The sequence below is a fragment of the Ornithorhynchus anatinus genome, chromosome 13 (assembly GCF_004115215.2).
Source record: "Ornithorhynchus anatinus isolate Pmale09 chromosome 13, mOrnAna1.pri.v4, whole genome shotgun sequence".
Taxonomy (NCBI): Eukaryota; Metazoa; Chordata; class Mammalia; order Monotremata; family Ornithorhynchidae; genus Ornithorhynchus; species Ornithorhynchus anatinus.
The window spans coordinates 11007401-11022546 of NC_041740.1; the positions used below are offsets into that span (position 1 = coordinate 11007401).

The 15146-nt window shown below is 46.7% G+C and overlaps 2 long non-coding RNA genes across 3 annotated transcripts in view; one reads left to right on the forward strand and one right to left on the reverse strand.

Annotated features, from left to right (window-relative positions):
• LOC103170329 overlaps positions 1-15146 on the forward strand; it is a 497551-nt gene that overhangs the window by 147830 nt on the left and 334575 nt on the right. The window lies entirely within an intron of this gene.
• LOC114816092 lies at positions 2228-8100 on the reverse strand. Its single transcript, XR_003763876.2, has 3 exons — positions 7959-8100; positions 3739-3859; positions 2228-2665 (listed from the first exon to the last, which is right to left on the reverse strand). It is a non-coding gene; the product is annotated as an uncharacterized LOC114816092 (long non-coding RNA).

Consider the following 15146-nt stretch of genomic DNA (forward strand, 5'->3'; position numbering starts at 1 on the left):
TCATTTCTCTGGGCCTCGGTTACCTCATCTGTAAAATGGGGATTGAGATGGTTAGCCCCACGTGGGGCTGTGAATCCATCACAGCACTTAGAATGCGTGGCACGTAGTAAGCGCTGAACAAATACCGTGATTGTTATTATTAATAATGATATAAATGCCCCAGTGGGCTACAGAAATGCGTTTTGCCCCTTATACATGGAAATTCTCTACTTCTCGTGAAATATTGCCCTCGTAAGGTAGTTAGGGGGAGAAGACACCGGTGGTATGTATTGAGTGCTTATTTTGTGCAGAGCACTGTACTGAACACTTGGGAGAGTACAATACAATAGAGTTAACAATAATAATAATAATGTTGGTATTTGTTAAGCGCTTACTATGTGCAGAGCACTGTTCTAAGCGCTGGGGTAGGTACAGGGTAATCAGGTCGTCCCCCGTGAGGCTCACAGTTAATCCCCATTTTACAGATGAGGTAACTGAGGCACAGAGAAGTGAAGTGACTTGCCCACAGTCACACAGCTGACGAGTGGCAGAGCCGGGAGTCGAACCCATGACCTCTGGCTCCGAAGCCCAGGCTCTTTTCACTGAGCCACGCTGCTTCCCGTGCAGTTAGATCGGTGCAGAGCAAATCATCCATTCCGCGTTGCCTGCCGGGAACTCCTTTGCTGTGATCCCAGGCCTTATCTTTCCTGTTGTACGTTTCATCGACCTCGCGGTCTCTATTATTTGGGGTTTTTAGGATTTCATCCTTCCTCACGTGCATATCGCCTATTCCCCTCTCCCCTCCCTTATTTTGAGATGGTGAGCCGAGACCCTTCGGGGCCAGGGGCCGGGTCTGATTTTCACCTGTGTATTTTTTTCCCAGGGCTTAGTAGAGTGCTCTGAACAAAGAAAGCGTTTAATGAATTGCATTATTGCTTCTACCGCATGTCAAGATGGGTATTTGCCTGAAAGTGTGTCACTTTCGAGGCTATTTTTGAATCTGATTTTTGGCATACTGACCTTCTCAAGTCCTCTGCTTGAAGAAATCAGACCTTCTCCTGCTACGACAGAAGTCAACCTCTTTAAAACACAAACAATAATAGATTACTACTGCGATTTTCATTTTTTAAAAGAGGAAACTCAATCCCGGAGAATTGTGAAGCGTGGAGAGTTTTCAGTTCAGCGATCACATACGAAATCTTGCTGCCTATCGCTCTTCTCGTAAATGCTTAAAATGCCCTTTGGAGGCCTTCAGATGCTTACAGCGCAATTTTGAAGAAGAGTAAAATATAGGAAAATACATTGACAAAATAGAAATTTCCATTAAGTAGGTGATAAACAGATAGAAACGGTTTCGGGGTATCGAGCTGAACTGAAGGAGAATGCTCTTCTGAATAAATCCCGAATTGAAAGTCCTAACAGATAAATCCAGGGTCCTTGGAGATGGGAAACCTTTGGCTGCCATTTGTGGTTCTGTGAATCGAATGACCGTATTTATTATTATGATCACAATATGAAGAATCTAGTTCTCTTCATTAGCCAGCCCACTAGAGCGTCTCTTTGTGACGGCATTTCGGTGACCGGTGTCGGCTGCTCCAGGGTCAGTAGAGAAGCACCGAGTAAGCGGAGCGCAGGCGTACAAGGCGTATACTTCACGTACACAAGGAGAACACCTCCTCTTAAGCACTCTGAACAGAGTATCTTCTTCTTATGGTGGCCCGTTATAGTTGTCACGTTCCTAAAGTAAGGGCGGGTCCAACTCGCTTAGCGACTGCGGTCTGCAAGCTTCTTTCCTTCCAGGTTGCGCTGCCCGGAGAGGGTCTTCACTTCACCCTCGTAATCCCTTTGCGCTACAGTGAAAGGATAACGTTAAGCCGAGGTGTCACAGCGATTCCTCTGACGTGAAAATGTCCTGCAAGCAGGGTCGCGAGTACTGGGATGTATAGAGAAGCAGCGGGGCTCAGCGGAAAGAGCCCGGGCTTGGGAGTCGGAGATCATGGGTTCGAATGCCGGCTCGGCCGCTTGTCGCTTGTGTGACCGTGGACAAGTCACTTCGCTTCTCTGTGCCCCAGTTCCCTCATCTGGAAAATGGGGATTCACGGTGAGCCTCGCGTGGGACAACCCGATGACCCTGTATCTACCTCAGCGCTTAGAACAGAGCTCTGCACATAGGAAGCGCTTAACAAATACCAACATCATCGTTATTGTGAATATGTTCTACAATTAAGAGGAATTACGGATCGCCAGGTTTCCTTTGGGCATTTGTTTATTTTTCGTCCCCCGGTTTTTCTTCAATGAAAGCACTAGGCAGGAGAACTGAGGGTCTAAATGTTTCATGAATCGGTCTGACTGTTTTGGAATGTAAATCGGAGGTGACGCGGTTTAATGGTAGGGCTTTCCAAATCGGCGGTACGGTCGAGATCCTTAATGGTTTTTGACAACTGAAGGTCTACCGTTCTTATCCTGCTGGTGGAATGTCACAGATGCCTTCCACTTCCTGTCTCCCGAAATGTCTTTTCTGACTGTTCTGTGACAACCTTTAATAGAGATTCATGTCTTAGTTTGATTGCTTCTGACAGTCCTTATTCTTCCAAATTACCTCAGTGGACCTGTAGCACATCTCTAGAGCATCTGGTTTTCTGGCTCCTGACAACTTGTCATGTCAAAATACCCGTCGGTACCATCCCTAATCAGGCAGAAGAACATAATGAATAATAATAAAAAAACACCTACTCATTTCTTATTAATTACTAGTTTAAATTCACATTGCAAGTCAAGCTCCTTTCATCTGACGTAGCGTCGTTCTTAACGGGCGGAGCAGCGGAGCTGTCTTCAGTCACGCAGGAGTGGGGTCAGGATGGGCCCGCTTCGTATGGTCTCTGGATGCTAAATCTGAGCATCGCGCCTTAGTAAAGTGTTTGTTCTCAATAACAGTATCCTATATTTGAAAGGAGATTGTTTTCCCTACCAAATGGTCATCTCAAACTGCAAGGTAAGAAATTATTACTTGATTGTAATATTTTGGAGATCTCTTTAGCTTTGTAAGGTTAATAATGATAATAATTATGACCGTATTCGCTAAGCGTTTGCTATGTGCCAGGCACTGTCCTAAGCGCTGGGGTAAGATGCAAGGTAATCAGGACGTCCCACGAAGGGCTCACGGTCTTCATCCCCATTTTACAGATGAGGGAACCGAGGCCCCGAGAAGTGAAGTGACTTGCCCAGTCACACAGCCGATAAGTGGAGGAGCCGGGATTGGAACCCACGACCTCCGACTCCCAAGCCCGGGCTCTTTCCACGGAGCCACGCCGCTTCTCTAATTATCTGATTATTTAATGTTCATTGTACAATGGCCAACTTAACCTCAGTACTCTTTAGCGGAGCCCGGTCGATCTGATCGATCCTAGTACGGTGTCTCTGGGCTTTAAGGTGAGCCGTTCGCATGGTGGACCGGCACTTGTCTGCTGTATGACCTTGGGCAAGTCACTTAGCTTCTCTGTGCCTCAGTTCCTTCAGCTGTAAAATGGGGAGTAAGAATGTGAGCCCCATGTGGGTCAGGGTCTGTCTCCAACCTGATTAGCTGATAACTACCCCAGCGCTTAGAAGAGTGCTAGGCACATACTAAGCGCTTAAATACCCTTATCATTATAATTATTTTTATTATTTATACCCAAGAGCCTAGCAACCCAGTAGCTGCTGGGTTAGACTAAAATCTAGGGCCATAACCCACTCAGAGGTCAGGGACACGGTGATACCCACTTGCAGGCCAGACGACTCAGGGCGAGAGGGGGTTCCCTGCCCGCACGGCAACCGAGTCCCCCCCCCCGATTCCATCCCACTGCTAGGATGCTGCACGTCTTCACTGCAGTGTTCCCGGAACCTGGGGGAGAGGGAAAAATGGCATGAGAAAAGAAAAGGCGCTTGAAAGGACTTAAAAGGGGTAGCCTCTTAAGTCGGTCCAACCACCGTGGATAGTGAAAAAAATGAACACTGCGTAAGGAAAGAAAAGGAATACGTTCTTGGATCAGAATGGTAGTAAACTCGTCAGTCCTTTCTGGTCACTTATGAAGATCTTCCTGCTATGCTGACTGCAGCAGCAGGATCCCTGGATGAGACCCAGGCCCTGTCCTCCCTAAAGCCCAAACTCTTAAAAAGTCCCCGGTAATACTGAATCGAGGTCCGACGCTTCGACGTCGTGATGCGTCACCCGGAGCCTCTGTTGATGCTCACTGATGGTTCTAAAGGTCGGTTACAGTCTTTCATTTGGAGTGATGGGAGCGAAGTTCTTTCATTCATTCAATAGTATTTATTGAGCGCTTACTATGTGCAGAGCACTGTACTCAGCGCTTGGAATGAACGAGTCGGCAACAGACAGAGACGGTCCCTGCCGTTTGACGGGCTCACGGTCTAATCGGGGGAGACGGACAGACGAGAACAATGGCAATAAATCTTCCCAGAGGGTGGGTTGGAAGGGGCGTGTTTTCCTGCTCGGGGGGGGGGGAAGGGGCTAAAATCAATCGGTCAGTCAATCAGGGCAGAGTTCCGTGCTAAGGATCTTCGGAGAGCACAAGAGTTGAGAGGCTCTGGTCTTGCTCTTAAGGATCTTACAGTCTGAGGGGGTAGGTAGGCATTAAAGCATGGGAAGCAGCCTGGTGCAGTGTCTGGACCCCGGGCCTGGGAGCCAGAAGGTCATGGGTTCCGATCCCCGCCCCGCCACTTGTCCGCTGTGTGACCTTGGCCTAGTGACTTTGCTTCCATGGTTACCTCGTCTGTAAAATGGGGATTGAGACTGGGAGCCCCATGTGGGACAGGGACTGTGTCCAACCCAGCCTGCTTATATCTACTCCGGTGCTTAGTAGAGTGCCTGGCACATTAAGTGCTTAATAGATACAATCATTATTGTTATTAAAATAAATTACAGGTAGGGGAAGCAACTGAGTACAAAGATAGGTAAATAGGTGTGGTCGGGGTGGGAATGAAGAGGTGGGGGAAGTAACTAAGTGGTTAGGGAGTGGGTTTAAGTTCCTGCAGTTTGAGATGAGCAGTATGAGAAGCAGCGTGGCTCGGTGGCAAGAGCCCGGCCTTGGGAGTCAGAGGTCATGGGTTCGAATGCCGGCTCGGCCACCTGTCAGCTGCGAGACTGTGGGCGAGTCGCTTCACTTCTCTGTGCCTCAGTTTCCTCATCTGTAAAATGGGGATGAAGACTGTGAGTCTCACGGGGGTACATCCTGATTATCCTGTATCTACCCCAGCGCTTAGAACAGTGCTCTGCACATAGTAAGCGCTTAACAAATACCAGCATTGTTATTATTATTAGATGACAGTTTAGTCCAGAAAGGCTTCCTGGAGGAGGAGGTATGATTCCAAAAACCGGGCAGGATGAGCCCTGCTGGGGTTTCTGGCGAACGGATGACAGAAGCCTCAGTCCCAGAGAAGACCAGCCAGGTGAGACCTCTTCACTTAGGAAAGATCCTGAAAGGAGGAAGGGACTGGGTAGATTTCGATAACCCCCTTCCCGACCTGGGATGATCACTCAGCCGTGAACATCCATATTTTTATTTCCCTGGGAGCGTTAACGTGTTTAGCATGCACAGAAGCATTTAAATTTACAACTTTCCATTTGCTTTAGGAAGCATTTTAATGGGTTTAAAACTGTAAGAAGATCATATCCAAATAACCAGAAGGAGATTTGGTTTCCAACGTTGTGGGACAGGCGATTGAAAACACATGGCAAAGTGGGAGTGCATCTGATTTCCAACAGATCATTTCTGGAAAAAGAAATAAAATCGGAGTTGCTTGGTAAAAATGAGCTGTCCATGAGTGAATAATGTTTTCATTAATGTAGGCACAAAGTAATATAGTGTAATAAGGTAATTGCTGCGCTGATAAAATATAAGTTGAAATTATTTTCAGATGACAAATTAAAAATAAATTTAAGCCATCATTCCAATAATTCAGTCCCACTGCACGCTTTTGTTTCAATTACTCGGGAAAAATGAAGATATTTAGCCTGGTAGCCTGATTGGTTATCCCCATTACCCAAATTCACCCAACCTGCCAGATCTTTCTGTCACATTGAGCTTGTCGATCTGGCATAGGGTCAAGTTTCATTTTAATTCTCATTCCTTATGCCGTGTTAAGGTTTCTATCAAACCAGCTATTTAATTTTGTCATTTCGGATGGATATGTACTCGCGTGCCCCCGAAAACACCGCGGGAAACTCATTTAAAGAATTCGTATTTGTATTTCTTCGGTTTCACATACACATTTATCTAAACTCCATTCAAAAACAGCATTATTTCATCTACAGCATCCTGAAAGGATTGTCCTCATGAACTGTGACTGTAGAGAAAACATCCTGGGTTCAAGTCATTAAAAACCAAAGGAAAATAATTCACGTAGGAAATGCATTAAATTTGAGAAGCCAAAGAACAAGCAGGCACGGGTCAAGTACAGGGAATGTTATTATTTAAATAACTCGCTACAATGTTTTAGACATTTAGACCCTAGGTATCAATAATTCAAAATTTAAGTCTTTTCCTCCCCCCAGCAATTCTCAATATATTAAAGATGGAAGTGTGCTAAAACTTTGGATGGCCTCTAGTAGAAGTTTTGAAGATATCTCACAGTTACCCACAGGTTGTCAGTACTGAAGATTACCACCTCAAGCTAGTTAGGGAAACGTAGCCTCCCTCTACCTTAGATGTCAATTTTATCTCTTTGTTGTCATCGATTCGGGGATTGAACTTCGGTTGCCGAAAGGAATCCTCCTACTCTGTTGCTCTCTTAAAAAAAAAAATTATACCTATCCAAGAGAGGTTCAGTTGAGAAGACATGATAAATAATTAAAAATACTCAGAGGTGTTCACGTATTTGCAGGCTGAGGTAATGATATGTTCCTATTTATACGTCACTAAACATAGAATTCTGCCATATGTCATGGATTTGGGATATTTGATGTCATTCAAGGACAGCTTCCTAGTGGAGGTGAGTCGCTAGCTACAATATGAAAGGCAGAAAGTGTTATCTCCGTTTTATGGGCGGGGAAATCGCATTCTACGTGGCAAAGATGGTGCATTAGAGGAGCTGGCCCCGCTTGGTCCCTTTCAAGGTCTTTTCCCAGGTCTCACGAGGAGGTGGAGGCAGAAGGAGAATAAAGCTCCCGATCCCCAAACGTTTCTGACCGAGATACCTCCTGATTTAGCTATGCGGTTTAGCGACTGTGCGTGAAGGAGTAGAGTACAGCACTGTCACTGAAAGGCCTTAGAATAAGGATCATCTCTTGTTTGACGGTAATGCAAAACTGTAATGTAAGAGCGCTAGAAATAGGTTTGTCCCTCAGTTAAAGGCTGGACTGTTCACTCTCCCCACAGAGCCGAAAGGAAGCCCCATTTTCGAGGATTTAAGCAGTGCCAAGAAAGGCTTCTTGGAAAATGTAGGGTCCGAGGAGGGATTCGAAGAAGAGAATGTCGGTAGTTTATCAGTAAACGAGCCACTGCCTCGTGTTAATGAAAAGTTCACAAAATTGCCATATGGAGGACGGCGACCAGTGCCTTATGGAATTAATGTTTAGAAAGACAGCCTAACAAGACGTCGTGCAGCGCCGGAGATAAGTAATCTGGAGCAGGAGCCCAACAGTCCGAGGGGGTAGCGTAGAAGGGAAGTTTAACCGTTGACTCATCCCCCAGTTCCTTCCCAAATCATCTTGTACCATTTTTTTCTCCTCACTTTTTCCCAGAGAGGAGGCTGAGGCCCCTCAGGGCATACCTGGAACTGTCTGGAACTCTTGTCAGGAGGAGCAGAGAAGCAACAAGAAAATGTCGGTCCAGGGTAGGGGGTTAAGGGGGGGGGGGGGCGGGGAGAGTTTTTAAAGATAGAAGCCGCCATCTTAGATTTTCCTTCCGACGCTCCCACCCCTTCCTCCCTCAACCCCCAACATCCCTTCCTCCCTCTGACACTTCGAGGCTGCCTCTCCTCACCTCCTGGAAAGGTCGGAGTCGAAGAGGCCGGCTGAGGCCCCTGGTCACTCCCGGAAGGGGCCGTCCGGGGCCGTCGCTTGATGGAGCTCCCTAGTTGGCTGGGCCAAAGGCAGCTGCCCCGTGTGTCTCTACCCAGCGCGATGCAGTGGATAGAACTTGGGCCCGGAAGTCAGGAGGTCACGGGTTCCGATCCCGGCTCCGCTACGCGTCTGCTCTGTGACCTTGGACAAGTCATTTCACTTCTCTGTGCCTCAGTTACCTCCTTTGTAAAATGGGGATTGAGACTGAGAGCCCCTCAAGGGACAGGGACTGTGTCCGACCTTCTACCCACCCCAGCGCTCTGTACGGTGCTTGGCACGTAGTAAACGCTTAACAGATGCCGCAATTATTTTTATCATCATCATCCTAAGGGCGGCCTTGGTGCGTGCTAGTAGGTTGAAAATGAGAAACGGTTCCTTTCCAGAAGTAGAAGGTCAACCCTGCCCATGTTGCGGGACCCGCTACTTGCCACTCTCCATATTAAAGCTGCTGTTCTCTCGCACATTCGTAGTTTTCTGTTACTGAACCTCAAGGTCATTTTAAAATGAACAGAAGTCTATGGATATGGGTGCAGTGAGGAGAAGGAAAGGGACTTAGGGAGCGGTGCCAAGAAACTACATGTGATGGAGAAAACAACGAGGTCTCAAATGATTCTCGTGAGCGATGTGATAATTTCCCTACAAAGAAATCCTAGGTTTTGGAAATAATAAGAATAAAATCACACCAAATGCAGTGCAAATTATTTACTACCCCTCTGCGGTCAGAAAACGCAACAGTACACAGTCTTTTCCAACTGAAAATTAGCAAAAATGCTTTCCCATCTCCTGGCCAAATGCAAACTGTCTGTGAAATAAATCCTCTGAGTATGAAAATACTATACTGTGAGCTAGACAGAAAAATGCTATTATTCCTGGCATGAATGATGTTGTTAGACTTCGAATAGGCCAGAGGTATTTTGGGAGACTATGTCGAAGTCGTAAGTGCCAAATGAACTCATGTAGATTCTGTTTCTGATAATTATTGTTATTCAATAGTCCTAGACACCGATAACATAATCACCCTCTCCCCAGATCTGAAACCAAGAGCGTTTAACGTCAGGAGACAGAGAGGGGGAGGGAAGAGGACTCAGAATCTAATCTATGCCGTAGCGTGAATATCAGTTTCAGAATGTCTCGATAGCTATATTTGTCTTAACCGGAGAAAGGCTTAAAGTTGTTACGGGGGGTGGGGCGGTGGCCGGGCAGGGGTGGAGGGAGAAGAGTCAAGGGTTGGGAAGTTCCAAAGGGTGTCAGAAGATGTGTCAGTTGAGAAGACGGCACTACACCTCAGAGAAGCAGCGTGGCTCAGCGGCTGGGGAGTCCGAGGTCGTGGGTTCGAACTCCGGCTCGGCCACTTGTCAGCTGTGTGACTGTGGGCGAGTCACTTCACTTTTCTGAGCCTCAGTTCCCTCATCTGGAAAATGGGGATGAAGACTGTGAGCCTCTCGTGGGACAACCCGCTTCCCCCGTGTCTACCCCAGCACTTAGAACAGTGCTCCGCACCTAGTAAGCGCTTAACAGATACCAACATTATTATTATTAGATCATCTTTTGTATTTAGAAGGAAATAGTCTTAACGCCAAAGAAACTACTTGGAAAAACGGCCGGTTCTGATTTCAAACATGGTAATCCCCCAAACTGAATGCATTTCTGTGCTCGGGGGAGGCGCCTACTGACAGAAAAATGCCTTAATTCTGATTTTATGAAAGATTTAAGAGTCCATGATAATAATATAATGATTGTGTTCACTGTGAAGTGCTTACTACGTGCCAAGTACTCTGCTAGTGCTGGAGTTCGATGCAATTCGATCAGATTCAGTCCCTATCCCACGTGGGCCTCACATCTAAGTGGTAGAGAGAACGGATAATGAATCCCCATTTTGCACATGAGGAAACTGAGTCCCGGAGCAATTGTGTCTTGCTGGTGAGAATAAGTGGAGCCAGTATTAGCACCCAGGGTTCCTGTTTTCCTAGTCCTGTCCTCTTTTCCGCTAGGCCATGCGGCTTCTCCAGTATGAAGTAGTACAGTGAGAAATAGCCAATCTTCATATTGGCGAGTCTTAGGAAATTTCGGGCAGTTTGGGTGAAGGATTCCTGCCTCTAGAATCTAGCCTGAGGAAGTCTGAGGTTCTTGACCTTTGGTTAATGTGCCAGGTTTACACTGAGAAGCAGCCTGATCTAGTGGATAGAGTGGTGGGCCTGGGAGTCTGAAGCCCTGGGTTCTAATCCTAGCTCCATCACTAGTCTGCTTGGTCACTTTTGCCTCCGTTCCCTCCTCCGTAAAATGGGGGTGAAGACCGCAAACCCCACGTGGGACGTGGGCTGTGTCCAGACTGCTTAGGTTGTTCCTACCCCTGTGCCTAGTACAGTGCCTGACACATAGGAAGCCCTTAACAAATATCGTAAAATAAATATAAATAAATCATCCCTCAGGTGATCTGGCATTACAAACATAGTAAGCGCTCAATAAAAACTATTGAATGAATGAGTGAATCAGATTGCACCCGGTAAATTCCAGAGAAGCCGTAGACGGGGATGACTAAGGTACTCTCCCCTTGAGCGTTGCTTATTTATGATGCTTCAGAAGCAATATCTGATCTGCCTGTGGGCTTTTTTTCCTTGGACCCCGCCGGTCCCCTCTCTCTCCAGTTACTGCCCTTATTGTTCTCCCCCTGCGGACGTCTCTGCCTTTCCGCAGCTCCTCCAGCCGATTGGATGGTTCCGGAGCTTCAGGCCCGACCCTCTGGCTCCTTTTCTCTCTTCCTGAACGCTCCTCCTCTTCCTTCCCCTGCCTCTGCACCTTCCGGGAGCCAGCCCTCCCTGCCAGTCACAGTGGGTGGAAGCTGTCAACATTAGGCGATGACCCAGACAGAGGTCAATCGATCGATCAAGCAGTGGTATTTAAAGAGCGCTTACTATGTGCAGAGGTCACATCTCCTGTGAATATTATGACTAAGCCCGACTCTCCCTTGAAGTGGCATTTGGGTCAGTGAGGAGAAAGAGAATAAAAGCATCTCTCCTCCCCCACCGCCCCATCACCCTTCTGGCTTCTCTGAGGAGGTGGGGCCTGGGGTCGATCTGAGGAGGAGAAGAAAATCTCCTCCTCACCTGTTGCCGCTCTTCTCACTCCGGCCCCAACTTTGTGGTTTCCTGGAAGGGAAAACCCCTGAATGAGGAGATGGTCAGATTGTTGGTGCTGTAGGGGAAGAAAAAAAAAACCAACAACAACCCAAAATAGATCCAGCAAGGAGGGGAGCGCACGGGAACCAGGAGAGAAAGGCAGATGAGCTTAGAGAATATGGAGAGAGGCCCAGAACTCTCGGAGACAGGGATGGCTGGAAGGAAGGAGCAGAACTACTTTCTGGGTGAATTCGCTTAAAGCAGAGATTTAATCTGCAACAGGTTTGAGAAGTGATTTTTATTTTTCCCTACAGGGCGGGAACCCCAGAAAACCCTGTGACAGGATCCTTGGAACTGCAGCTTCTCCAGTTCAATTGCTCCCTTTAAGTTTTCCCTTGGATTTGCTTAAAACCTATTTTTTCAATGCTCTTTCCCATCATTTATCACTTCCTGTCCTCCCACCTTCCCCATGAGGTAGGAGGAAATGAGTATCTTGACTTTAAAGAGGAGGACACAGGTCCAGAAAGGTTAAGTGTCTTCCCTGAGGTCACCCAGCAGCTAGTGGTGGAACCGGGACTTGAACCCAGATCAGCTCATTCAATTTATATGAATTCAGTAGTATTTATCGAGCGCTTACTATGTGCAAGCACTGTACTAAGCGCTTGGAATGTACAAATCAGCAACAGATAGAGTCCCCACCCACTGACGGGCTTCAGCTCTGACCTTATCGTTGGCTCCCCCCCCCGGCCTATGTCTCCGGAGCAATCACAGCCGGGACTTAGGCTTAGTCGTAGCATTTGCCGAGCGCTTCCTGTGTGCAGAACGCTGTCCTCAGAGTTGGGAAATATTTGACGGGTGGAAATCGGGCCCAGTCTTTAGCTCCCAAAGGGCTCACAGGCCTAGAACATAAAAGGGGAGAAGCGGAGTGGCGACAGACACATCCGCAGCGAAGAAACGCTAATACGACTTAAGAGATAAAGACCAAATATAGAAGATGGAAAAAAAAAAATCAGTAAGGTGCTTTGGCTAGAGGCGAAGTATTTCAGGCTCTTCAGAGCTCGGAGTCCAAGGTACAGCAGCAGCCGCGGAAACCACAACATCAGCCCCTCACTTCCCTTGCAACTCTGATGCAGAAGCGATCCCATCGTGGCCTCGCTAACATCCCATTTTCACGTCTCTCTCCTTCCTTTCATTCTCTGACCTGCAAACGAACTGAATTACGGGATTCATCCTTCTTACGCTTCTGCTAGGGGCCTCGCCGTATTATATTCTTCTCATTTAATAAATAGATAATCCATTCCCTTCATGCAGATGACCTGCCATGCATAAGACTAAAATATTTCTATTCAGTGTGGTTTAGAGTCTTGTCCACGTCGGGTAAAGGCTTCCTTTTCTGGAAGCACGTCTGTTACGAGCTGAAAGCCAAAAAATAATAAGTAATATAATGTATAGTAACCCAGTCCCAGCGAACAAAACAGTTTATTTTAAGATGTTTGCTCCACTGTTGACAGGATGAGACAAATAGATTGACCGCGAGGTAAAATGTTCCATAATAGTACAGTTCTTATCCGGGCTTCTTGTTTCATGCTTATCCAATTCTCCATGCTAGGCAGAGGTATATAAAGATAATGTTTTCACGTTTCCCCAAGTTGCCCCTTTTGAAGAGGACAAATTCCTGGCTATTGCACGAGACTGCATTTTTGATGCCTTGACCAAAATGCACCAGCTGTGGTAAATAATGCAAGATAACATCCGAAAAGGATCCAGAAAGTGTATTTTGCAAAACAGAGATAGATTGAGGGTGGGATGTTATCGGCAAAATGCTGACGTATGTTTTAAATCCTACGCTTGAGTAAATATGTATTCGTGGCTCGAATTTATTTGGACCCCAATAAACGAATTTGCATCAGAAATTCCTAAGTGTACCTTTTCCTAGGGTGAAAGTGGTTAAAAACAACTTCAACATGTAGCTTTTTGCATAGGCCTCGTCAACAGTGTTCATTTACTTTTTGGGGGAAGGAAAATGAATGTGCATGATAGGAGAGCTTCTTCTTATAACGTGGCTAAGGCATTCATGGATTTGGCAACTGTAAACAACTTTGTGTATAGTTTGTGCAAACAAATGTATCTCTATCTGAACACACACATGTAAACACTACATCTCCCCAAGGGCATGATCTCTCTATCTGCCCCACTTTGGAAAATGCCTGTCATCCAAGGTTAAAACAGACTTTGGAGCCTCTGAAATATGTATTTGCACAAATATCAAAACAAATTATATTTTCAAGGTGTCAAGAGCATGAAGTCCTTGGGTTTGAAAGTTGCAGTGCAGGAGTCACAGTTTAGAAACTCGGAGTAAGAAACCCCGAAAAATGCTTCAGAAAGCACATCTATTTTGACTCCTGCCGATCACAGAAAGCCGCAGGCATGAAATAAGCTATAGTTATATTCCCCAGTGATGTCAAATGGGAGGCGTCCTGTCCCTGTAGCTGTTTTTCAAAACTTTTTCTTTATAGGTTCCTGCTAGATCAACAACACTCTGAGTTCTCTGGTTTAGTCATTTCGAGTCAGTCACTGACTGTACTGTCTTCTGTACTTTGGCAGTGATAATGTATCTGGGTTTCCTTAGTGATCTCCTAAACAGATTTTTTTTTTCTCTCCTCCCATACCCAGCACATAGTTTTGATGGAATTCCCATTGTGTGGGAGGCCAGCTATTTTCCATTCACACACACACACACACACATTCCCCGATGCGGCCTCCCAGGTTAATTCCTATCTTGCTGTTTCAACGACCCGAACACTGTAGCTCAAGGCTATTTCCTAGTATCCTGCCAGTCCTGTCACAGGGAAGCTTTGTTTATTCATTTAGAGATTTTTTTTCCTTGGTGTGCTGGAAGAGCCTCTCCCGCCCCCCGTCCCAACCCCAAGTACAATAATGCTGAGAAAAAGCATGTAACTAGGAAAATGAACCAAATTTCCCACTGATAGCATTAACGGTCTCAAGAGGCCCCCGGGGAGGAGAACCTTGCTTCATTCATGATAGGCACGTGATGAGATTCCCCGGGTTAAGCAACGTGGGGGCTGATTGGGCTGGGATAAATGGGAACGGTTTAAAAAATAGAGTTTAGCCGCCTCCGGTGACTTGATCAAAATGCAACTCTAAGCCCTACCCACTGGGTCTACGTCAGAAAATTGGCTGAATAATTCCCTAAAAGACATCACCATCTAAGTATCCCATATATTTCAGCCAAGCGATTTTCTTGGCCTGTGAGTAACGCCATCATTTGCTAGAATAGATCTCTCTCCTGAACGCCTTTTAGAACCAAGAGTCACTTCTGGGGTTTAAGTGCTTACTATGTGTCAAACACTGAGCTAAGCTCTGGGGTAGGTGCAGATTAATTAGGGTGGACATAGACCCTGTCCCACATGAAGCGCCCAGTGTAAATAGAAGGGAGAACAGGAGAAATGAGGCACGGAGACGTTGGGACTTGCCCAAGGTCACATAGCAGGCAGTTGACGGAGCCGGGATTAGAACCCGGGTCCTCCGACTCCGGGCCCGTGCTCTTTACACTGGGCCATGCTGCTTCTCAACCCAGTTTTCACCCCAGACACTCTTCATGGCAAGGTAATGGCAAACGATGATTCCATTGGACCGTATTAATAAGTCTTATTTGGTATCACTGAGGGGGACGATTAGAAAATGGCCAAGCAGAGTTTCCGAGAACGCTCTCGGTTCGGTCATTCCTACTGTAACTTAGTTTTAGAGTTCTCGAAAACCCTGTCCTCATGGAAGAATAGCATTATATCAACCATGCTCTCGGCAGGAATTGAAACTCATCTCCTAGTACAGCCTAGCCCCCACACTTTGATCCTCTAGCACCATCTTACTTCAACGGGCCCGATTTTGTCTGTCTCACCGCTGACCCCTTTCCCCCTCGTCTGGAATTCCCTCCCCCTCTAGATATTCCAGACCACCACTCTTCCCACCTC